The following is a 27,401-nucleotide window of genomic DNA, read 5'->3' on the forward strand; positions in this document are numbered from 1 at the left end:
TAGATATCCTCCGCATCTATCCTATCAATCTCAGAGTCAGCCTAGCTGACCTGTTCAGGCAACTCGTAGATTACTGACAAAGATCAGTCTAGTCTAGTAATTGCTTTGGTTAGGGAAGTGGTCAGTCTTCTAGAGGTTCATTATCTGGTCATTCTAGATGTTGTGGTTATTCTAAGTCAACCAAATTTGTTGGTTCTAGTTCATCTTCTAGTACATGTAATAGTTGTGGAGCTCGTGGTCACTATTCAAGAGATTGCCCTAGTTATGGGGTGATTGTTGCTTCAGATCAGATTGGTCCCTCTATTAGAGCAGTTCATCTCTTTGCTAGAGGTGGTTCTCAGGTTTGTAAGGTGGTTTTTAGTATACTCGAGGAGGTTCTCAAGAAGGCAGGATAGGAGGTCGGTTAGGAGTCCAGCCAGGTGGTGGGCATGGTCAGTTGTATGTAGTACCTCCTAGACTTGAGACTGAGTCTTTGAATGTTATTTTTACAACTAAAATTTTGGTGTGCCATAAGTCCACCCTTACTTTATTTTATTTGGGATCCACTTATTCTTATGTATCTGCTTATTATGTTCCATGATTAGAGTTATCTTGGGATTTATTATCCATGCCATTATGTGTATCTACTCTTGTGGGTGATTTTTTTATAGTGGATCGAGTGTTCAAATCCTATGTTATGATTGTTAGAGATGTTGATACTCATGCTAATCTTATTATTCTAGATATGGTGGACTTTGATGTGATTCTAGGCATGGATTAGTTATGCCATTATCATGTGGTTATGGTTTGTTTTGCCAAGACCATCACCTTACCCATGCCTGATATACCCCCAGTCATATCACAGAGAGTAGTGGGCCATGAGCCAATAGGGATTATATCTTATGTTTGTTCCAGTAGGCTTATTTTGAGGGGTTGCAAGACTTATATTGCTTATATTTGTGATACTAGTGTGGAGAGTCTGTCACTTAACTTTGTTCCTATAGTTTTTGAGTTTCCTAATGTATTCCCTATCAACCTACTTAGTATTTCCTCTATATATGAGATTGAGTTTGCCATTGATCTCGAACCTAGCACCTTACTGTATGGCTCCTATTGAGCTTAAGGAGCCAAATTCTTAGCTTCAGGATCTTTTTATTAATGGTCTTATTAGATTAAGTGTTTCTTCCTGGGGAGCTCCTGTACTATTTTTAATGAAGAAAGATGGATCCATGTGTATGTGTATTGATTATATATAGCTTAATAAGGTGATAACGAAGAACTATTATCATATGCCTCACATTGATGATTTGTTTGATTAGTTTTATTTGAGATATGGCAACCATCAATTAAAGATTCAGGTTGAGGATATCTTGAAGACAACTTGTAGGACTCATTATGGTCATTATGAGTTCTTAGTGATTTCATTTGGTTTGACTAATGCCCCAACTGCATTTATGGATTTTAGGAACCAAGTGTTAAGACCTTACGTGAATTCCTTTGTGATTGTGTTCATCTACAACATCCTTGTGTATTTTAGAAGTAGAGAGGAGCATGTACAATATTTGAGGATCGTTCTCTAAACCTTAAGAGATCATGTGTTTTTTGCCAAGTTCTCTAAGTGTGAGTTTTTGCTTGAGTTAGTGACATTTCTTGGGCATGTGGTATCTAAAGATAGTATTATGGTAGACCCAACTAAGATTGAGGTGATTTGTGATTGGGCTAGACCTACATCTCTGACTGAGGTTTGCAGCTTTACAGTTTTATAGATGCTCTCCTATTCTAGCTCTTCCTTTAGGGGGTAAGGGATTCACTGTATATTGTGATGCTTCAGGTATTGGTCTAGGATGTGTTCTTATGTATCAGGGTCATGTTATTGCTACTTCTTAGAGATAGCTTAAGGTTCACGAGCATAAATACCTAGAGGGATCTAAATACAAGATAATGTAGATGGATGGAGTTGCTTAAGGATTATGATATTTCTATCTTGTATCATCCAGTTAAGGAGAATATAGTAGCAGATACCTTGAGTCGGATGACAGTAAGTATGGGTAGTTTAGGTTGTATTTTTGTTTCTCAGAGGCCGTTGGCATGGGACATTTAGTCCTTAGTCAACTTGATGATTTGCCTTGATATTTCAGATCCTAGGAGGATTCTTGCTAGTGTTGAGGTAAGGTTTTTACTTTTTGAGTAGATTCAAGATCGTTAGATTGAGGATACTAAGATTTTCTTCTTCTTTGATCAGGTGTTGAGAGGTGAGTCTGAAAGGATCACCCTAGATTCTAAAGGCATTTTGAGATTTGATAGCCACATTTGATTTCCGAGGATTAATGACTTAATTCACTTGGTCCAGTACGAGGGGCATAGATCTATATATTCTATTCATCCAAGCATAACTAAGATGTATAGAGATTTGAGATAGCATTATTGGTGGAGTGTCATAAAGAAAGATATGGCAAATTTTGTAGCTTATTGCCTTTGTTGTCAGTAGGAAAGGCCGATCATCAGCGACTAGGTGAATTAACATATATGTTGTCTATTCTCTAGTGGAAATGAAAGAGAATTACCATGGATTTTGTTAGTGGTTTGCCTCATACTTCATGTGGTTTAGATGGTATTTTTGTCATCATTGATCAATTGACAAAGTTAGCACACTTCCTTCCTACTCAAATGTACTTCAGTGCTAGAGGTTAGCCCATATCTATGTGCATGAGATAGTCCACTTGCATGGCATGTCCATATTTATTACTTCAGATTGGGGTTTTGTGTTCACTTCTATCTTTTGGAGAGATTTTTAGGAGAATTTGGGTACCTTAGTACAACCTTCTATCCTCAGATTGATTGCCAGTCCAAATGGACTATTCAAATGCTTGAGGATATGCTATGAACCTTTGTTATGGATTTTGGAGGCCAGTAGATGGAGCACTTAGCCTTGGCATAGTTTGCTTATAACAACAATTATCATTCAAGTATTGAGAGGGATCCTTTTAAGGCTTTGTATGGTAGGAGATGTAGTTCTCTAATTGTATGGTCTGACACTTTTGAGATTTGACCCCATTGTACCAATTTCCTTCAACGGTTGTTGGATAGAGTCAGGGTGATTAAGGATAGGTTGAGAGCATCTCAAATTATGTAGAAGGCCTATGCAGACAGTAGACTCTATTCCTTGAGATTTGGAGTTGGTGATCGAGTATTCCTCTGAGTATCACCCATGAAGGGTGTGATGAGGCTTGGGAGAAAAGAACAGCTCAATCCTAAATATATTAGACCTTTCAAGATTCTTCTCACAGTTGGTGCGGTGGCTTATGAGTTAGCTTTACCTATAGATTTTGTTGTTGTCCATCCGGTATTCCATGTTTCCATGTCGCGGCGATACATTCCTAATCTATCTCATGTGCTTAAATAGAACTTAGTCCAGTTAGATGAGTGTTTGACCTTCGTGGAGGAGCCTGTGCTCATTTTGGCTAGTGATGTTAGGCTGTTATGCACTAGGGAGATTCCTAAAGTTAAGGTTCAGTGGAAGCACCACCCAGTAGAGAAGGCTACTTGGGAGATCAAAAGCGAGATACGTACCCAATATCCTCACCTATTCGACGCTTTAGGTATATCATAATCCTTTAACTTTCACGAACAAAAGTTTCTTTAGTAGTGGATATTGTAATAGTACTTTAGGTCATTTTACATATTTCTACTTATTTTTGCCATTAGAGATTTTCTCTAGTTGCCCCAAGTCACTTATGACTTCCTGGAATTGACAATTGGTTATAAGGCAATTCATTTGGTTTTTGGAACCAATATGGCCACCAGGTGAAATTACCTTGAATGCAAATTCTAACTGTTCCAGCAGCTCCACAATATTGATTGGGCAAGGTGGACTCTTTGTTCGGGTTTCAAGGCACCCGGGCTCATTTAGACCTATTGGCTGGGAAGTTAAGAAAATGGAAATTAGGTATGGGACCTACTTTTTGTTGAAATGACCTTGGATGGAAATTTTGACGGTGTCATTGAGTCTGAAACATTGGATTTGGTGTGGTAGGATAGTTTTTTTTAGTATATAGGGTTGTGAACGAATTCCGAACACCCGATCGAACTCTATTTCGAACATAGAAAAATCTAATGCACCATGATCTAGTGCAACCGCGATCGCGGTATAAGATTTATGATTTAAGCTATAAATTGCATAGGCCAAATGCGATTTACCCTCTATCAGGCTGGTCGCGATTGTGATTGCTATATAACATAAAAGCGACTCCTTGTGCAATCCTAATATATCGTGATAGCGATACTCGAGGACTTGGTATGGGTTTAAATAGACCCTTTTTAGATGATTTTGCCCATTCTTCATCTGTTCTAAGAGAGGTAAAACCCTAAATTGTGAGATAGCTTAAAATTAAAGCTTGTGAGTGATTTGGGATCTTGTCTAACACTTATTTATAGGATTTTCTTCCGATTTGTGGTAATATTTCACACTTTTCATAGTAGATTTTCTCATTTCTTGTTTGAAAATCTCAAAACCTTGGAGGCTTGATTTTAGCCCCAAATTAGCTCAAATTTCACCCATTCTTGAGGGTAATGACTCCTTGAGAAGGAGGGAACGTTGGGTTGGTTTCAGATATGTGATTTTTTCATTAATAGGACCCACATGAGATTTTTGGAACCGAAATACAATAGTGCAATATGGATATCATTATTCTTATATTGATGAGTAGAATGTGATTTTAATATCTTGGAATCTTGTAGAAGCTTTTTGAAAGGGAAATGTGGTGATTTAGCGGATATTTTGAGCTTTTTTCGACGCCTAGGTAGGCTAAGTTTTACCCCTTGTTAGATTGAGCTAATTCATAGTATGTTTATGATGTTGTGTTAAATTTGGGATGGGTTTTAGGTTTTTGTATGATAAATTGAAATACTTGGGATTAGTTGGGTCATTTAGGCTATTTTGGATATTATTTTGGGTATGAGTAGCCTAGTTAACCATTACCTTAGGTGAAGTTGACCTTGTAGGCTTATTCTTAGGTCGGAAATGCTCTAGTTATTAAGCTAATGAGGAGATTGCCTTAGTCACTTGATTTTAGGATGAAACCTACCCAAATTGTCTTCCCTTAGGTGGAATTAGCTTACTTGCTCTACATTAGGAGGAATCGTTATCCTAGGGCTAGTTTTGGCTTGTTCAACACCTAATAATGGACTTAGAAACCTTATCCTAGTCTGATATGGAATTGCTTGGTAAATGATTTTGGGGATTTAAAAGTGGGTACTTTGACCCACCTTAGGCCAAGACTTGTGATAGTTATTGAAGACCCTTTGATATGCTTGTATACATCCAGGAAGATGGTTATTTCGGTGATATTTAAATCTCTTACTACTTGTTGGTTATTATGGATCACGTTGGAAGTAATTCTTAACGAGTATGCCATGAACGAGTTATTTATTAAGCTTATGTTATTTATGATCTATTATATATGTTATTGATTTGGCGATTGATTGGGCTAATAAGGAGATTACTTTAGAAACTTGAGTTTAGGATGAAACCTACCCAAATTTCCTTACCTTATGTGGAATTTGCTTAGTTGCTCCACATTAGGAGGAATTGATATCCTAGAGCTAGTTGTGGCTTGTTCGATATCTAATAATGGACTTAGATACTTTAACCTAGTCTGGGGTAGACATTGCTTGGTAAATAATTTCGAGGATTTAGAAGTGGGGCTCTTCGACCCAACTTAGGCCAAGACTTGTGATAGTTATTGAAGAACGTTTGATACGTTTGAGTACATCTAGGAAGATGGTTATTTCGGTGATATTTAGACCTTTTAGTACTTGTTGGTTATGATGGATGACGTTGGAAGTAATGCTTAACGAGTATGCCATGAATGAGTTATTGATTAAGCTTATGTTATTGATGAGCTATTGTATATGCTATTGATTTGGCTACCAAATATACTATTGAATTAGACCTTGATTACAATATTAACTAAGCCATTAATTAGGCAATTGATTAAGTCAATGAATGAGTTATTAACTACTCTAGTGATCATACTTATTGATATATTTGCTCTTATGCTATTGTTCATGCTAGAGCCCATGCTTAATGAAAACATTGGCAATTAAGTTATTGATCATGCTATGAATAAACTATAGATTTTGTTATGGATTATCTATTGATAAGCTACCAATTATACTAATGATGAGCTATCTATTATGCTAATGATGAGCCATTGATTAGGCTATTGATAAGTTATTAGCTACGCTTAATAGTACACATTGATTATGTTAGCGATCATGTTTATTGACTATATTGGAGAATATGTTCTGGATTGTGATAAAGAACAAGCTTATTGCTTATATTAGCAATTATGCTATTGACTAAGTTAAAGATCGTGTTTATTTACTATATTGGGAATCTTGATATTATTTATGCTAGCTCATGATTTTGATTATGATTATTGATCATGGTAATATATTATGTTAATGGTTATGCTATTAAATATTCTAATGATTATGCTATTTGCCATGATATTGATGATATGATTATCGGTATAAGTTCGAATACTACTTATGCTATGAAATATACAAATACCAATTCAAGTTTGGATAATGATAATGCTATCGATTAATTTTACCTTGTAGAAATTAGAAGGATGGCTATGATATTGATGATGATAATGATGATGATATCGAATATTTATACCCTACAAAAATTTGAAGGATAGATATGATATTGATGATGATATCGATTATCTGCACCTGGTAGAAATTCAGAGAATGGCTATGATATTGATGATATTGCGATGATGATGTGGACGATGATATTTATGAGGATATTATTGAATATCCATATCGGTTTGAGTCTAGATATATACCCCTTCTACTATAATGTCATACTGATTATGATATGACAGTATCGAGATGTGAGATTGACAATAGTGATTCTAGCTAAGTATGAAAATGAGAAAATGGTTATAATATGGTATGATATGAATGAATTCTAGTGATATAATAATTAGTTGATAAATGTTGGTTAGTTTGTAAATATTGGTTATTTGATAACAATGACTAGTTAATAAGTGATTATTAGCCGCTATATGAGGATTAGTTGATAAGTGATGTTTAGTTGATAAAGGATGATTTATTGATACATGAGGATTAGTTATCAGATGATAGTTAGTTAATAAGTGTTGATTAATTGGAAAATGATGAATATGGACAATCAATGATTATAGTGTGGTATAACATGGATGAATTTCAATTGTATTATGAGAGTTGATAAAAGACGGTGATGAGTTATTCTTTCTTGTTTGTACCTTTCAGGCTTATGGAGGCTTGCGATGGGTTGTTTACTTTTCCTTACTAGTTGGCGTATGGGAGCCAATTTTGTAGTTATGATTGCATGTGTTGATATTTTATGCCACATTATGCTATTATTTCGATTTATTTACCTATTTATGCACATTGATGTTGGAGTTACTTTAGGTTGTCTATACCTTGACTTAGTTATATTAACTTGTATTTTATTATACTTATATCATGATTTGGCTTAGTCACCCGATGATGCCTATTGAGTACTCATATTTTTGGTACTCATACTATACTTCTGTATCTTTTTTGTACAGATCTGACAGTTAACGTTGTTGATCGACGATTGTGCTGTGTTGATATCCGAAGATAGGGTAAGCTCTTGAAGCCAGAGTCGCCTATTTCCTTTTATCTTTCTATGTTCAGTATTTTGCTTTGAGACAGATGTCATTGACTATTTAGATACTTGGGTTGTATTATTATTACTAGATGCTCTTGTACTATCTCTTCCAGGTTGTGGGATGATATCTATGTTGACTATCTTATATATTTCAAATACTATGCTTATTTATAAGTTGTGTTGTTAATTTCCTCCTATGTTGGGCATTTTCCACAAACTTAACCCATTGTGTTTAACTCCGGGTAACGGTTTGGCTTACCTATAGGCGGGATAGATTACGTGTTATCATGACTCGTAAATTGGATCATGACACATATAAAGCCTCAAAAGGAGTAATCCACACGGAAAGAGCTGGACCAAGGCAAAGAGGATTCTTGCAGTCATTAGCATGTACGGCATACATTATCAGGCTATTGAGATACTACTCAAAGAGGAAAAGATCAAAGTTTATGACTGCAACAAACCTGTCATCGACGAGGTTGATCTCTTTTTACACGTACAGCCACTAATGGAGCTGTTACCCATCTTGTTGAGGGAGAGTAATCTGATGAATCATTTACTAAAGAAAGTGTTGATGAAAAAATTATGGAATTTTGAAGGTCAAAACAAAGGCACAAACCTTCAAAATAATATCGATTACGTGTACGGCTAGCACGCTATTGTACACATCGAATGTTTGCTGACCGGCACAGAAATGGACAAGCGAATGACCTTTCTGTGTAACAATATTGTGGCAAACCTGTAAGAGGTCTGGGCTTATGGGGTACTAACTAGACGCTTGGAGCCTGTGTATATAGAAGAGCCTGTGAAATAACAATTTTTTATTTCAAGTCACACTTTACTTTAAATTACATGTATATGTAGTGGCAATAATTTTTGTCTAATGAAAGTTAAGATTTTATAATGCAGTAGATTGTCAATCTGTTGTAAAATATATTATATCTATTCTGGCGGATAGTTTATCTGTTGCAATAGCTTGATCATCTGTTGCATTATGCCGATGTTATTTCTATCTAATCTAAGTCTAATCTGTTGCAACAGTTGGAATACTTGTTTGATAATTTCCAACAGATAACCTAAATTTTACAACATATGCCTGAATTTATTTGATATTTTGCAATAATTACGCTTGAATATCCATGTGCTCGACAATACCAAACCAGTAGCAAATACACCACCATGAAATTTCAGCAATTAGGCTTGAATATCCATGTACCCAACAACACCAAACCAGTAGCAATAACGGCAACAATGTAGTATCTTCTTGCTCGATTTTGTTTATCTTCAGAAGCCTTGACTTTGTTCAACAAACCCCAGATTACACGATTTACTTGTGAAGGGTGTCGTTCTTCATACCAATCAAAGTAATCGCATCCACCCAATTTCTATAAAAATAACACAATGGCAAAATAATTACAAGTCAATAATTAATCAACTAATTAAATAAAAATATATTACCTTTGAAATCTTACAAGTAAAAAATCTACGGTCTGGATTTTATTGAGTCCAAGAAGACTTCAATAGAGCTTTATGACCGCACTTACAATATCGAAAATCATTATCATAAAAAATAGTGGAAGATGCGCTCAACATTGTCAAGCTCAGTTGGAAAAAAAATAAAGAAAAGAAAGACCAAATGTAAATTATTTGAAGAATTTGAACAGATAAAAAAAAGATGATGAAGAAGAAGAAGATTTGGGAATTTAGGGTTGAATTTTAGTAAGAAGATGAATATATAAGACAATGGGGGGGGAATGACCATTGGGGGCCAAATCAGACGCCAAGCCAGCAAAAAGTGTCAACCTGACACATTTGATGCCTATTTGATTTTACGTGTTTAAAATGAACACTGTCTACTTGATGATGCCTAATCTATTTTAGGTATTTGAACTAAACACTGTTGATGGGTTTCGCCTTTTTTATTTCAATTTAATTTTACTTTTTTACATGTAGTGGCAATTTTTTATGTCCAATGAAAGTTGATTTTTTATAATGCAATAGATTCTCCATCCATTGTAACAGATATTCTACCTGTTCTGACATATATTTTATCTGTTGCAATAGGTTGATTATCTATTGCATTATATTGATGTTTCTATAAAGTCTATCTATTGCAATAGTGGGAAGACCTGTTTGATAAATTCCAATAGATTATCCACCTGTTGCAACATATGCCTAAATCTGTTTGATATTTTCCAACAGATGTATCGTCTATTGCAACAGATACATTAGCAGTTGCAATATTTGAATCTAGTATTCCATTTTAATTAATATATTCAAATCTAAGGAAAAAAATAAATTTATAGATAAAATAAAATAAATTGAAGCCTTAAGAAATTATCTAAAATAAATCAAGTAATAAATGAAATGTAAAATAATTGTTATGGGTACAGATCTCAACAAATACGTCAAAAATTTAAGTATTGATGCCAAGGATTTCTAAGGAGGGTTGAGGTTATTACTTTGATAAACTCAAGCAATAAAGATCTGCTCAATATGGACAAGTTGTTCTCCATCCGTTGCTATGAAATTCAACTTTTCTTGTCGTGAATCTTTATAGTCGCTTATGTACAATTTCTGCGCTTTCTGTTCTTCGTATGTCTATAAAAAGAGTAGTATATTGTAAATGTTGTTTAGTAGTAGCTTCTACATCCACCTGAAAAGCCAGAATTGGTCAATGTTAATCACGGAGATACAACAAAATGGAAAAGGATAACTCATCTGTTCTAGCAAATCAAATAGATCTTCATATTTTAAACTATCCCAAATAGATTATATTTCTATTGCAACAATGAATCAACTATTGGGATAAATTTCTACATGAGGAAGACCTGTATGATAATTTCCAACGAATGAACCATCTATTGCAATATATGACTCATCTATTGCAGCAGATAGGTCATCTATTGGTACAAATAAGAGCGGTACGAAGAGCTATTTCACTTGCAAAAATAGATGAGACATACGTCACAACAGATACTTTATTTGGTGCAACAAGTTAGTCAACTATTGCAGCAAATATATATATATATATCTATTTAATAATTTTCAGTAGATATGTCATCTATTGAAATAGAAATGTGTCTGTTTGTTAGTTGGAAGACATATATATTCACCTTCTTCAGCTCGTATTGCTCTTCTTTGGACATTATACATTGCTCAGTATAGCACACGGACAGAGAAGTTACAATTTTATTTTTTTGGATGCTTGATAATGCCTTGGAAATCACTTTTTTCTCATCTTAACCTTAATCTATAATGGAGTGGATGGAAATAAAATTGTCTTTGATGGAATGACACCCCTCTTAAATGTCAATTCCTTTATAGAAGTAGTTAATTTATTAATAGCATTAATCACTACATAATGTTTCACCCTGCAGTCTTGACATTTGCATGCAGAACATTTGCTGGGAGAGGAAAAATTTGTATAATCAGTATGATCATACTCATAATGGTTTATTTTAAATATTATAAGAGAAGCATCATTAGCACCAATAGCAGCACCACTACCACCACCAACCGCTCCATCACCACTAATACCATCAACAATAATAAGCCCACCCTCCAAAATTATTTTTCTTATAATGGTTGTTGCTCCACACAATTTCATTTTTATTCTGCCGATGACCTTAGGGTCCGATAAAGTTTCCACAGATCATAAGTAAGAAAAAATGGCATCTTCAACTCTCGATTGGTCGAAACTAGCGACGGATGCACAATCTAACATAAATCATTATATATATTAGAATGATGATTAGATCATTCAAAAAAATCATTAATTTAAATAAAAATTTAATTATAATTATACTTACTATATCCTTCAAGGGGTTGAAGAGATCAAGAAATTTTGTATTTTTATTTGTTTTGGCCGACAACCATCTCAAGATTCTTGGATAGAAAACTTCTTCCTGGTAGTTCACTTGTTGTCTCAAATAAGAAAGGGCTTCAGACACCCAAGCCTATAAAATAACGCCAATAAATCAAAACCATTATTAGTAAAAAAAATGAATGATATCATAATAAAAGAAAGAAATATTTACCATGGAAATCAATATAAGTTCACTGTATTTGGCGCTAACGGAGTCAACAAATATTTGACAGTCATTTTGAATATTTCATAACCCCAAGGATAGCTGTTAAATGCCTCAAGATCCTCGGAGAGCTTTATTAAACCAATGTTTATATTGTTGTTAATGTCTCTCGCCCAAATAATATTATGTGCAAACCAAATCAAACACAATAACTGTTTGTGCTTCTTTGAAAGTCCTTAACCTTTCAACGCTTCTATTGAATTTTTGTTTCTGAAGCTTGGACCAACAATGAACACCAGGTCATCACGATCACATGACTTGCCTTTGCCTTTATTGGGTGTGTGGGGTACTTTTTTGGGGTTAGAATAGGTATAACTTGAGAAGGAGGATAACATTTTAATCTAGTAACTATGGTAAACTCCTTCCAACCAAAACAAACAAGCATGCCACGGTAATTTATCCACACCTCATCCATCTTATCTTTGTTTTCATACATAAACCTACACTTGAGAAGTTCATATACCATTTTCATTTGGAAACGAGCATTGTTGTCCTTCGGCAAATCACAATATTTCCCAAAGCAGCTGTCCCAGAAATAAGCATCCAATTTTTGTTCTCAAAGTATTTTTCTAAAGACGTCGAAAGATTTTTCCATGGATGACTTAACCACAAAATCACCCATTAAATTTGTGTTACTATCGCACTATATTCTCATAGGATAATGATCAATGCTGAAGGTTTTGACCAACTCTTCGATGGAAGGGCTATTAGCATTTGGATCATCTCTTTTAAAATATTTTTCCTCCCGGTGTTCATCATATTCTACTCCTGATTGAGATAACGCTTGTAAACCAAGCTCATAGAGTGGTGGATGTAGCCTAAATGCTTCACTTGTTCCTTTACTTAGACTTGATTTGGTTTCTGTTCTTTTGGGAGCCATATTATCTAAAATTAACACGAACATAAAAAAATATATTATAGTTGATTAATGCATCATTAAATGGATAACAATAAATCTAACAAGCAAAATAGTAAAATAATAATTCCAACATATCACTTATCTGTTTCACCAGGTAGTATATCTGTTGCAGCATATAACAACTTGTTACAGCGGATGAGTAATCTATTGTAATAATACAAAATATATCACTCATCTTTTAAGATAGATGAATGGTCTGTACAATAAATCACATATTGTTGCAACATATGAGTGATCTGTTGGAATAGTTAAATAACCTGTTGAAATGGATGAGTAATCTATTACAATACAAAATATATCACTCATCTATTGAAAAAAATAAATAGTTTGTGTAGCATATCACACATCTGTTGCAACATCAACTGTTGTAACATATGAGTGATCTGTTGGAACAGTTAAATAACCTGTAGCAATGACTGAGTAATCTATTATGATAATACAAAACATATTACTCATCTGTTGAAAAAACTGAATGGTCTGTACAACAGATCACACATCTGTTGTAACATATGAATGATCTATCGGAATAGTTAACTAACCTATAGCAACGGCTGAGTAATCTTTTGCGATAATACAAAACATATCACTTATCTATTGAGAAAGATGGTCTGTACAATAGGTCACACATCTGTTGTAAAATATGAGTGATCTGTTAGAACAGTTATTAATGGTCAATATTGTTTAGATTTCTTCTAATATAAGGGTCATCTATCGCGATAGATGAATAATCAGTTGGAAAAATCAAGTCTTAGACATGTCCTGTTAGAAGATTTGATAGGATTTTATCCAATAGGAGGTTCATCTGTTGTATCAAATCATTAATCCAATGGTTATTTCATTGCATCATATGGTTAATCAATTGCATCAAATTTTTTATTCGATGCTTAATCTGTTGCAAAATATGGTTAATCTATTGCATCAGGTTTTTAAGTTATTGTATCATATGCTAAATCTGTTGCATCAGATGATTAATCTGTTGCATTAGAATTTTAATCTGATCGTTCCTCTGGTGCATCAGATGGTTGATCTATTGCATCATATGATAAACTTGTTACATCAGATGGTTAATATGTTGCATTAGATGGATAATCTGTTGGAGAAAATAAAAAATAGTAGCACAATTTTATTCAACAGAAAAACAACAATATCACCATTTTTATCAAGAACAAGAATAGAACAAATCAACCCAATTCGTTGTTTTATTTGTATAAACACAAAAAACAAAAATCAAACTTCAAAAAAATACAACAAACAACAAAAAATCATAATTCACTTCGAAAAAAAGAAGAGAAGAAATACCAGAAATTAGGGTTTTATTTAGACTGCATTTTAAATTAAAGCAACAAATATTGAAATTGTTAACCAATAATATAAGAGAATTTGGCTCAAGTTCTTCATTTTTTTCAAAACTAAAAAGGCCATAAATTTTTCCTATCAAAGAAGAAAAAGAACGATATGATGTTGAAGTTGTTATGGCAGGAAAGCAAGGTTGTCACGTCGATTAAAGATTGAAGAATTTGAAGTTGTTGTAGCCATAGAGCAAGGTTGTCACATTGATTGAAGGTTGAAGTCAAAAAGGAACTCGAAGCCCAACTATTTATCATCGAATGTTGAAGTCGCCGAGGATTAAAAAGAGAAATTTGTAGAACTATTGGTTGGGAGAGAGTTGAGAGAAGCTATCGAGAGAGAGGAGGGAGACTAGTTAATTTGGATTAGAGAGGGGAACTCAAAGCCCAACTATTTATCATCAAAGGTTGAAGTTGCCGAGCATTGAAAGGAGAAATTTGCAGAATTGTTGGTTGGGAGGGAGTTAAGAGAAGCTATCAAGAGAGAAGAGAGAGACTGGTTGATTTGGATTGAAGAGGGGTGTGGGATAGGTTGATTTGTATTTTTTAAAAGATTATAAAGTTTTAAAAATATTAATCAAGTCCACAATTAACTTAATCAAGTTTTCTAATGATGCTTGACCCTTTAAGTTGGTCAATGTCACCAATCCTTCATTCAAGACTTAAAAGACACCTTTCCTTCAATTTTCTCAACTTAGTAACTTATGCTCTGTGAAGAACGCATTAACTATAAGAAGTCGCCGAATGTAAGAAAACAAACAAAGAATAAAAAACACTAAAATTTTGCAACTACAAAAATCTCAAAGTTCTATGTCCAATTAATTTTTTACCATTTAAAAATAGAAAGAGAGAAATAATTGTGATTGACAAGAATAAAAACATCAGTATTTTTATTTGAAACTTCCAAAAGTCTAGAAATATTTAAATTTTTTAAGAGTGTATATCTTTTTCTTTGAAAGCATTAACTATAAGGAATTATTGGACATAAGAAAGTAAATATAGAGTAAGAAACAATATATACATACATACATACATACATATATATATACATACATACATACATATATATATATATACATACATATATATATATATATATATATATATATATATATATTGTGATTTTAAGAGTTTTTGTTCTACTGCTTTCTAGAATTTAATTATATATTAGATTTTGATTTTATTTTTATTTTCTTGAGATCGTCCTATATTGTTTTATGTGTAGTTTTGTTTTAGTGTTTTGAGAAATTAATTTTATGTATTTCACTATTTATCTTTTGTATTTGTGATAGGTGTTATGGCAAAACTACGATATTGTTAGCCTCTTGGTAAATGATTTTCAGTTTTCTTCCATCTCAATTTTTAGGTTTTCATCTCCTAATTTATCATAATTTCTTCCGTTATTACTAATTTATTACAAATGGTTATGTTATATTTTTATATTCATATATAACATAGTTCTTTTTTTGTTATATTGTTTAGAGTGTGTTTTTGTCTATCAATAACAAAATAATTTTGATATTAGTTACAAATTTTGTTTACTAAAAGATGTTCACTATAACTAGCATGTAACATTTTTGTCAAATTAAACTTCACATGTGACATGATGACTATTTTTTCTACGTACTAAAAAATCTACATCTAAATACGGCTTAATATGTAGATCGTGAATATGACATTTGTAAGCTTATATTGAATTGTTTAATGTTGCAATCTCTTTATGTCAAAAGGGATGATTATGATAATGTGTCTAAATTTGTTATAAGCTCTCGTGTGTTGAAAAGGTTCAAAGTTAAAATTTAATTCATAAATTTAATGATAGATATTTTCTACTTAGCTCGGGCCAATGGTAAAGATAATATTTCAGTGCAGCTCTCGGGCGAAGAAAAAAAAGATTCAATTTCTGACAGAGTTGCAAGCACCTCACAAAGTGAGCAATATATCTTAGTTCTCATTTCCACCCCTTGTGGCATACCTACTTATTCTTTCTTTTATTTTACTCATATAGTCTTTTTAAGGTCACAACAAATATTTATATGCTTGCAATATATTATCTTTAAAAAACTTTTATTATTAAAAAGAATCATTATTTTCTTTTAAATAAAGATTTGCAATGAGGTGTTGGATTATCAATTAAATTAGACTTTTAGGGTTTAGTATGATAAAAATTGATGGCTATGAATGAGGTATTGATTGATGATATCAAAGACAGATGATTTATAGTGATGTATATATGTCGTAAGTTTAGTAATGATCATTTCAATTAGTGACGGTGGTGGTGATTTTGGTGTATTTAGATTTTATTTCACATTGAAAAGAAAAGATGGGGAAGGGTTAATAAGGAAAAATATTATAATATAGGAAAACAAGCTTTCATCAACAAGTAACAATTCAGATAATCAACCAACAGACTATTTAATGAAATTTGTAGTTATAGTAATTTAGTTATATTGTTTTCTTTGTTTTTCTCCTTTCTTCAAATTTAGAGCAAAGTTTCAATTTTCAAAGTTTGAAATTATTAATAAACTAAATACCCGTGCCTATGCAAGGAACGGGCATTTTGGCAACACTAATGTACAAAAAGATCCAACTTTGAGGAAGATTATTTCCTACTTGTTTTAATTGTTTAGTATAAAAGTAAAAAAATTGAGCTTGCTAGACTGGTCCAACCAATACAAAAGTGATTATATAAGTGGATAAAAATCTAGTTAGATTGTTGCAACTACAGTTGGCAGCACGTCTTTCGTTTGGACATTCGTAAAAAAGTACATGATGCACATCTCATTTGAAAGTTTCAAATATATAAGTTGAGGAGACATACGTAGATTTTGAAATATTTATTGCACCATAAAATTATCAAAATACTCTTGGTAATTTGAGAAAATTGAAGGAAAAGTGACTTTTAAGTCTTGAATGAAGGATTGGTGACATTGACCAACTTAAAGGGTCAAACATAATTAAAAAACTTGATTAGGTTAATTGTGGACTTGATTAATATTTTCAAAACTTTTTAATCTTTTTAAAAATACAAATCAACCCACACAGATAAAACTTCTCTCTCTCAACAAATCAATCTCTTTTCTCTCTTTCTCTCAATAGTTTCTCTCTCCAATCTGTTGCACAAATTAGTAATTTGTTGCAACATGTATGAATAATCTGTTGCACAGATTAGTAATTTGTTGCAATATATATAACTAATCTGTTGCAACAGATGAGTAATCTATTACAATATTTCAATGACAACAACTTCGAGTTCTTCATCGTCTCTTTTCAATTTTCACAGGTAAAAAATTAGGGCTTTTTAGTTATGACAAAATGAGGAACTTGATTTGTTGGTGTTTGTTATTTTTTTATGTTTGTTATTTTTTAGTTAAATTTATCATCTGGGTGTATCTTCTACTGCTGTTTTTTAACAATAGATAAAACATATAACGTGAATCCAACAAATGAGTAATCTGTTGCAATATGTATGACTAATCTGTTGTGCAAATTAGTAATTTGTTACAACATATATGACTAATTTGTTAAAACATATATGACTAATTTATTGCGCAGATTAGTAATCTGTTGCAACATATATGACTAATTTGTTGCGACAGATGAGTAATCTGTTGAATATATATAACTAAGCTGTTGCAACAGATGAGTCATATGTTGCAACAATATGTGGGTAATCTGTTGCAACAAATGTATCATATGTTGCAATAAATTACTAATTTATTGGATTTATATTATAGTGTTGTAACATGAATCCAATATATGAGTCATCTGTTTCAATAGATTAGTCATATGTTGCAACAGATTACTCACTTGTTACAATAGATACTCATATGTTGGATTAATATTGTAGATTATATCCATTGTAGCAGTGGCAGATACACCAAATAAAAAATTCAACAAAAATATAATTTTACTTACAAAATCACCTATGAAGCAATGTCCAAGTGATATACGAACAAAATTGGACCTTAAAAAGTTCCAAAAATTTCAACAGGGGCACAACGAATAAGTAAAACACATGAAAAATTTCATAAAACAGGTAAAGAAGACAAAGATAAAATATTATACATCAAATGCAAAAGGATCGAGGGGACAAACGTTTGAGTTCTCCTAAAAATGTTTAAGTTCCCTAGTATTTTAATTGCTTTCTAATAGTTGACCCATCTGTTACAACAAATTTTTTATCTGTTTGATAATTTCCAATAGACAAATCATCTAATGCAATATGTTAGTCATCTGTTGATTCAAATTAAGCAATTATTAGTAATAACTAAATTGATTTAGCTAAAATTAAAGACATCTCTTAGACAATGGGACAAACATTTGAGTTCTCCTAAAAATATTTGAGTTCCCTAGTATATTAATTATTTTTCAACAGATGGCCTATTTGTGGCAACAAGTTAGTCATCTGTTGCAACAGATGTTTATAACAGGTTAGTCATTTATTGATTTAAATTAAGCAATTATTAATAATAACTAAACTAATTTAATTAAAATTGAAGACAATTCTTTAATACAAGACCTTAGACAAGGGGACAAATGTTTGAATTCTCCTAAAAACATTTGAGCTTTAGTATTTTAAATTATTTTTCAACATATATCTTGCCTATTTAATAATTTCCAACAGATGAGTCATATGTTGTAACAATTTAGTCATCTGTTGCAACAGATATCTATATTTGTTTGATAATTTATAATAGATAAATTAGTTATTGCAACAGATTAGTCATCTGTTACAACAATGTCTATATTTGTTTGATCATTTTCAATAGATGTCTTTAACTGTTTAGTCTTTTTCAATAGATTACTCATCTATTGCAACATGTTAGTAATCTATTGATTCAAATTAAGTCATTATTAGTAATAACTAAATTGATTTAACTAAAATAAATATGAATTAATAAGTTCAATTACAATTTCAATTAATCTCATGATAATTACACGATCAGCTAAGTATGTTCGTCCTGAGTAGAGTAATCAATTGATCAATTTTATTTGAAATGATTCAAAATAAGCCATCTTTAGAAAGAACTATATTGATTTAACTAAAATTAAAGATGAATTAGTAAGGTTAATTATGATTTCAATTAATCTCATGGTAAAAATGGTGTATTGATAAATAATGATTTGTTATTGTTTCTATTGAATAAATCTTGCTATTGATTTATTTTTTTAATAAATGAATAATCTGTTGCAACAAATGAACAATTTGTTGCAATAGATGAATCATATGTTGCAAAAATAAATCAATTACTTCAATAAATGAGTCATATGTTGCAATAGAAGGGTCATCTATTGTAACAAATGGACCCTATGTTGCAACAAATAGATCATCTGTTGGAAGAACTCAAGAGCCATGACTTTTCTATCATTTAAATAAAAAAATGATTCATAAATAAATAATATAAAAAAATATTATAAAAATAATTTTGTAGCTATTTAATTTAAATAACTAAAATACCAAAAAGTTAAAAAGTTATGACTTTTCACTTTTTTTGTATTTAAATCTATTTTTAATTTAAATAATCGAAAAGTCACTAAGTTTGATTTAATTAAGGTGAACGGTCATGATTTTTTGCCTAACACACTTCGCTACTCACTTATTCAATCTTTTATAAATAGGTCTCCTCAGCTCTATCTCTTGCATCTTGTCTTGCATAAAACCGCCATTATATCTTCAATCACTTCTCTTTCAAAAATAAATTTCTTGTTCGTCCGTTAAGGTATGTTTTATTTTCTTGATCTAATATGAAAATTATTAACATGCATCTATTTTCTAATTAAGTTTCACATTTTTTTTGTTAAACTACTAGTTGGTAGTATATATGTGGTTAGTGTTTTATGTTATTTGTTCATGCATGTTCTAGATATGAATGATCTGATTTGGTACATGGCGATTCTACTTAACACCGTGTAGGAACTTGAAAGGCTGAATCATGAACTCGAGTAAGAGTTAGGCGCCGCGAGAGCAAGGGTGCTTCGTGGGATTCAAAGGTTGGGGGGTCTGTTGCGCAATATTTTTGATTGACAATAATAATAATAATAATAATAATAATAATAATAATAATTAGGTTATATATTTTTTTATCATATGTAGTTTATTTTATCGGATCTACCTAACATTGTAAATATTTTTTATGTAATGAATGAGAAAATCTATATTTGATTGACTAAGTTTATTCTTATTTTTTTTTCATTCTACCTATTTTTTTAAGATGTTGTGAGGTGTAGGTTTTTTAGCGTTCGAAAGTGGAAAGAATAAATTACAAGAAAGAATGTGTTTGGTTGAGAGCAAGGTCATAGACTAAAATTAAATAACAACACAAGATTATTTACTATTTTAGTAAAATTAAAGATAGATTGATAACAGATGACCCATCTGTTGCAACAGATGAGTAATCTATTGGAAATGACCAAGTAGATAAAGAGATCTATTGCAACAGATTGATCACTGTAACAAATTAGTAATATATTAAAAATGAACAAACAAATAAAGACATTTGTTGCAACAGATTATTTATCTATTGCAACATATTAGTAATTTGTTAAAAATAACAAACAGATAAAGTCATGTGTTGCAACAGATTGGTCATCTGTTGGAAATGACCAACAGATAAAGACATTTGTTACAACAAATGACCAATCTATTGCAACATATGTGTATATCTGTTTGATAATTTTCAACAGATGAATCATTGTTGCAACAGGTTAAATCGTTACAATAGGTTATACACTTAAATGATCATGTAATTATTATGAGATTAATTGAAATTGTAATTATTAAATCAATTTAGCTATTACTAATAATGGATTAATTTGAATCATTTCAAATAAAATTAGTCAATTGATCACTCTACTCAGAACGAACACACTAAGATGATCGTGCAATTAATATGAGAATAATTGAAATCATAATTGAACTTATAAATTTATCTTTAATTTTAGTTAAATCAATATAGTTATTACTAATAATATCTAAATTTGAATCATTTCAAATAAAATTGGTCGATTAACACTTTACTCAAAACGAATATACTTAGATGATCATGTAATTACTATAAGATTAATTAAAATCGTAATTAAAATTATCAACTCATCTTTAATTTTAGTTAAATCAATTTAGTTATTACTAATAATTGCTTAATTTTAATTATTTCAAATAAAATTGGTCAATTGATCATTCTACTTAAGACTAAACACTTAGTTGATCATGTAATTAATATAAAATTAATTAAAATTATAAGTGAACTTACTAATTCATCTTTAATTTTAGTTAGATCAATATAGTTATTTCTAATTATGGCTTGGTTTGAATCATTTCAAATAAAATTGGTCAATTGATCACTCTACTCATGATGAAAATACTTAGTTGATCATGTAATTATCATGAGATTAATTGAAACTGTAATTGAACTTATTAATTCATGTTTAATTCTAGTAAAATTAATTTAGTTATTACTAATATAATGGCTTAATATGAATCAATAGATGACTAACATGTTGTAAAAAATGAGTAATCTGTTGAAAATGACCAAACAGATAAAGACATTTGTTGCAACAGATTAGTAATCTATTGGAAATGACAAACAGATAAAGTCATATGTTGCAACAGATTGGTCATCTGTTAGAAATGACCAGCAGATAAAGACATTTGTAACAACAGATGATCAATCTGTTGTAACATATGTGTATATCTGTTTGATAATTTTCAACAGATGAATCATCTGTTGCAACATGTTAAATTTATTGCAATAGGTTATACACTTAAATGATCATATAATTACTATGAGATTAATTGAAATTGTAATTATTAAATTAATTTAGTTGTTACTAATAATGGCTTTATTTGAATCATTTCAAATAAAATCTGTCAATTGATCACACTACTTAGAACGAACATACTAAGATGATCGTGTAATTAATATGAGAATAATTGAAATCGTAATTGAACTTATCAATTCATATTTAATTTTAGTTAAATCAATGTATTTAATACTAATAATGTCTTAATTTGAATCATTTCAAATAAAATTGGTCTATTAACACTTTACTCAAAACGAATATACTTAGATGATCATGTAATTACTATGAGATTAATTGAAATCGTAATTAAAATTAGCAATTCATCTTTAATTTTAGTTAAATCAATTTAACTATTACTAATAATTACTTAATTTTAATTATTTCAAATAAAATTGGTCAATTAATCATTCTACTTAAGACTAAACACTTAGTTGATCATGTAATTACTATAAGATTAATTGAAATTGTAAGTGAACTTACTAAGTCATCTTTAATGTTAGTTAAATCAATATAGTTATTTCTAATTATGTCTTGGTTTGAATCATTTCAAATAAAATTGGTTAATTGATCACTCCACTCAGGACGAGCACACTTAATTACCATTAGATTAATTGAAATTGTAATTGAACTTATTAATTCATGTTTAATTCTAGTTAAATTAATTTAATTATTACTAATATAATGGCTTAATATGAATCAATAGATGACTAACATGTTGCAAAAGATGAGTAATCTGTTGAAAATGACCAAACAGATAAAGACATCTGTTGCAATAGATTAGTCATTTATTGCAACAGATTAGTAATCTGTTGGAAATGACAAATAGATAAAGTCATATGTTGCAATAGATTGGTCATCTGTTGGAAATGACCAACAGATAAAGATATTTGTTACAACAGATGACCAATCTGTTGCAATATATGTGTATATCTGTTTGATAATTTTCAACAGATGACTTATCTATTACAACAGGTTAAATCTGTTGTAATAGATTATACACTTAAATGATCATGTAATTACTATAAGATTAATTGAAATTGTAATTATTAAATCAATTTAGTTATTACTAATAATGACTTAATTTGAATCATTTCAAATAAAATTAGTTAATTAAGCACTCTACTCAGACGAATACACTAAGATGGTCGTGTAATTAATATGAGAATAATTGAAATCGTAATTGAACTTATCAATTCATATTTAATTTTAGTTAAATCAATGTAGTTATTACTAATAATATCTTAATTTGAATTATTTCAAATAAAATTGGTCAATTAACACTTTACTCAAGACGAATATACTTAGATGGTCATGTAATTACGATGAGATTAATTGAAATAGTAATTTAAAATTATCAATTCATCTTTAATTTTAGTTAAATCAATTTAATTATTTGTAATAATTGCTTAATTTTAATTGTTTCAACTAAAATTTGTCAATTGATCATTCTACTTAAGACTAAACACTTAGTTGATCATATAATTACGATAAAATTAATTGAAATTGTAAGTAAACTTACTAACTCATCTTTAATTTTAGTTAAATCAATATAGTTATTTCTAATTATGGCTTGGTTTGAATCATTTCAAATAAAATTGGTCAATGGATCACTCTACTCAGGACGAATATACTTAGTTGATCACGTAATTACCATGAGATTAATTGAAACTGTAATTGAACTTATTAATTCATGTTTCTAGTTAAATCAATTTAATTATTACTAATATAATGGCTTAATATGAATCAATAGATGACTAACATGTTGCAAAAGATGAGTATTCTATTGAAAATGACCAAACAGATAAAGACATCTGTTGGAAATGACCAAATAGATAAAGAGATCTATTGAAAATAACCAAATAAATATAGACACATGTTGCAACAGATGACTAACCTGTTGCAATAAATAACTCATCTTTTGAAAATTATCAAATAAATATAGACATCTGTTGCAATAGATAACTAACTTATTGCAATATATGACTCATCGATTGAAAATTATCAAACATATAGGATATATGTTGGAAAATAATTTAAAATATTAAAGCTCGGATGTTTTTAAGAGAACTCAAATGTTTGTCCCCTTGTCTAAGGTCTTGTCTTTAATTTTAGTTAAATCAATTTAGTTATTACTAATAATTGCTTAATTTGAATCATTTCAAATAAAATTTATCAATTGATCATTCTATTAAGGACGAATATTAATTGAAATTGTAAGTGGACTTATCAATTCATCTTTAATTTAGTTAAAATCAATTTAGTTTTTACTATTAATGACTTAATTTGAATCATTTCAAATAGAATTGGTCGATTGATCACTCTCCTCGAGACGAATACACATAATTGATCAGTAATTACTATGAGATTAATTGAAATTATAAGTGAACTTATCAATTCATCTTTAATTTTAGTTATTACGAATAATGGCCTAATTTGATTCATTTCAAATAAAATTGGTCAGTTGATCACTCTACTAATGACGAATACACTTAGTTAGTCATTTAATTACTATGAGATTGATTGAAATTGTAAGTTTATCTTTAATTTTAGTTAAATCAATTTAGTTATTACTAATAATAACTTAATTTGAATCATTTCAAATAAAATTGGTTGATTGATCACTCTACTCAGGATGAATACACTTAGTTAATCATGTAATTACTATGAAATTAATTGAAATTATAAGTGAACTCATCAATTCATGTTTAATTTTATTTAAATCACTATAGTTATTACTAAAAATAGTTTAATTTGAATCATTTCAAATAAAATTGGTCAATTAATTTGTGATGCCCTGGAAAAATTTTTCGTTAAGATCTCAAACGAAAATGTGTTGAATTCTATTCTTTATCGTGATTAATAATTTTTCTGTGTAGAATTTCTGGATATGCGACCCATCATCCCATAGATCATCAAATAAGCTTTCCAACGATATATGGATCATCCAAAACGAACACTCGAACAATGAGTTATGATCATTCCAATCTAACCGTGAATAGTGGTGAACAGTAAATGTGCAGGATAAAAATACTTAGGCCAGGCGAATTTTAGGGTCAACTTCAAACGATCATAAATCCTTGTACATAATGATATGGGTGAGCTACTATATATCAACAGAAATCTCTGAAAGTTCTCTTTTCAATGAAATTGGTTTCATCCAATTTGTCCATCGGAGCAAAAAGTTATAGTCAATCTACTTCAGCCTATCAAAACAGTCCACCAAAGGACAGATTTAACATTATTTGATTTATAAGGATATTTTGGTCATTCCCACTCCAATCCATTCGGGTAAACCATGGATTTAAGTCCATTAAGAGCTTCAATAGCTCATTTTTCTCCAAAATTTCCTAAGGCTCAAACTCCAATCCTACTACTCCAAATTTCATCCTTCTATGTCTCTTGATTGAACCATAGAAATTTCAAATTGATTTGGGATTCGAGTTGATCATATTAAGGGCTTCGAGAAGCACCCTTTATTTTCGAGAATATAGTTCTGGAGTCGGATGTTCATATTCATCTTCCATTTTTAGGTATGTGGGGCTTTGAACAAGATTATCCTTTCGATCTTGTGCCCAGTATTTTTGTTGAATTACATTAACATGAGATTTTACATGTTTTACTATGATTTGGAAATATGGTTTTATATCTTATATTATTGTCCATGAGCTATGGGATTATGTCATCCGATATGTGTATGATGTTGAGATGGAATTATGTCCAAAAAGTATTTGATTATGAGAGAATGATGATTTAATTTGTTAAGCCTTGATTTATACTATCATTCCACTATTTCCTTATTATGAATTTATAATTGATATTGGAAATTCTACATCCCTACTATAGGTTGATGTCTCAAGTACCTTTAAATGAAAGTTGGATGGTAAATTGAGAAATGTTGATATTGAAGTTGCAATGAGTCTTGGTATTTTCGGATGGTTTTGATGAGTTAAATTGTTGAAAATATTATGTATTGAGTCTTCATATCCTTGTCCAAATATCAAGTCAATTATGGTTTAATGCATTGATACCTTGTTGATATTGAGAAAGATTAAATATTTTGAGCTAAAATATGTTGAGTTAGGAATCCACAAATTGATATGATTTGATAAACGAGAAAGAGATTTGATTTGGTCTTTATGATAGACCCTTGTGATATTGTGGTGGATTTCCTAATGCGTTCTGAGCTTGTCGGGAAGTAGTACTTAGCATCGAGAGGGAAATTTGGTATTTTCTCAAACCTATGTGCCACCGTAGGGTTGTTTAATGATGATATTATTGGCCAGAGAGCCCGATTGTGATTATTGCAGTTTTAAGGTCGTACTCCCTGGCAAAGAGTATGACGCTCCCTCCACCGAGGGTTTCAAACGTTGGTATTCCACGTAGCTCACGTGGTATTATCGGTTATAGGAAACTCCCCTATCCATAAGAGTCATATTTATTGAAATACCGAGTCACTCCGAGTTTTGATGTGGTAAGTCAAGTTGCCTATGATGATCTATAATGATTTATGAGGTTTTTCTCCTACATTTCCTATCTAAGATATTATGAGCTGCATGATTCAATGTCACTCAAGCCAGGTGTGTCATTATGGTCCGTATATACGTTTTTACGAAATTTATGATATTATTTATATTTTGCATGCGCCCCCATATACTCAGTACGTATCTTGTGCTGACCCATATATTTCTCTATGGGCTACATTATTACCATGATGTAGGTTCAGGTACTCGGCCGCAGCCGCGACAGTGATATCTGAGTGTCGCATCTATGTTCCTTCAATGGTGAGTCCTCATGGTTTGAGGGCTAAGTTTCTAGTTTCGGTGTTGTTGTCCAATGGCTCGTTGATTTTGCTGTATAGAGACTATGTCAGACCAGTGTATTGTTGGGTTGGCTTGTGTATAGACATTCCATATATGTACAGTCTAACGACATTCCATGCCATGTGCGATGTGATATGATATGTACTTATATATATATATCCTTAGCGTAGCGTGTATGTTGTTGTGTTGGAACCCAAGGGTAGTGTTTTGGCTTAAAGGGTTAGCTTGAGGCTACGTGTAGCCTTGGGCACCGTGTGGCATCTCGGGATGATATTTCGGGGAGTTACAAACTTGGTATCAGAGCCTAAGGTTGTGAAGAGTCCTAGGGAGTCTAACAAGCCGCGTTACGTAGAGTCTTGAGCAGCGGTGTGTAGCGCGCCACACCTATGATCAAGAGGCTGCGGGGCATTCTAGGAAAAGCCATTTCTTTCTTTCTACAAGAGTCTATCATGCTTACAACTGCTTTCTTCTACTATTAATTCGTGCATTCTTATGACAGAAAATGTCTCCACGTCAAGATCACGGAAACAACAACCAACCTCAACCCGTTGATCTGTTACATAAGACGGTATCCCATGCCAAATTTTGGGAAGCTTTTCAGATGCTAGCCCAGGCAGTTACCACCAATACTCAGGCCAATGCTCCACTTCTGCAGGAAAATAATTCGGCAGCAGAACGAATTCGTGACTTTTTGTGGATAAATCTGCCAGAGTTTCATGGGTCGAGAGCAGGTGAGGACCCACAGATTTATAT

The sequence above is a fragment of the Capsicum annuum genome, chromosome 8, assembly GCF_002878395.1.
Source record: "Capsicum annuum cultivar UCD-10X-F1 chromosome 8, UCD10Xv1.1, whole genome shotgun sequence".
In the NCBI taxonomy this organism is placed as follows: Eukaryota; Viridiplantae; Streptophyta; class Magnoliopsida; order Solanales; family Solanaceae; genus Capsicum; species Capsicum annuum.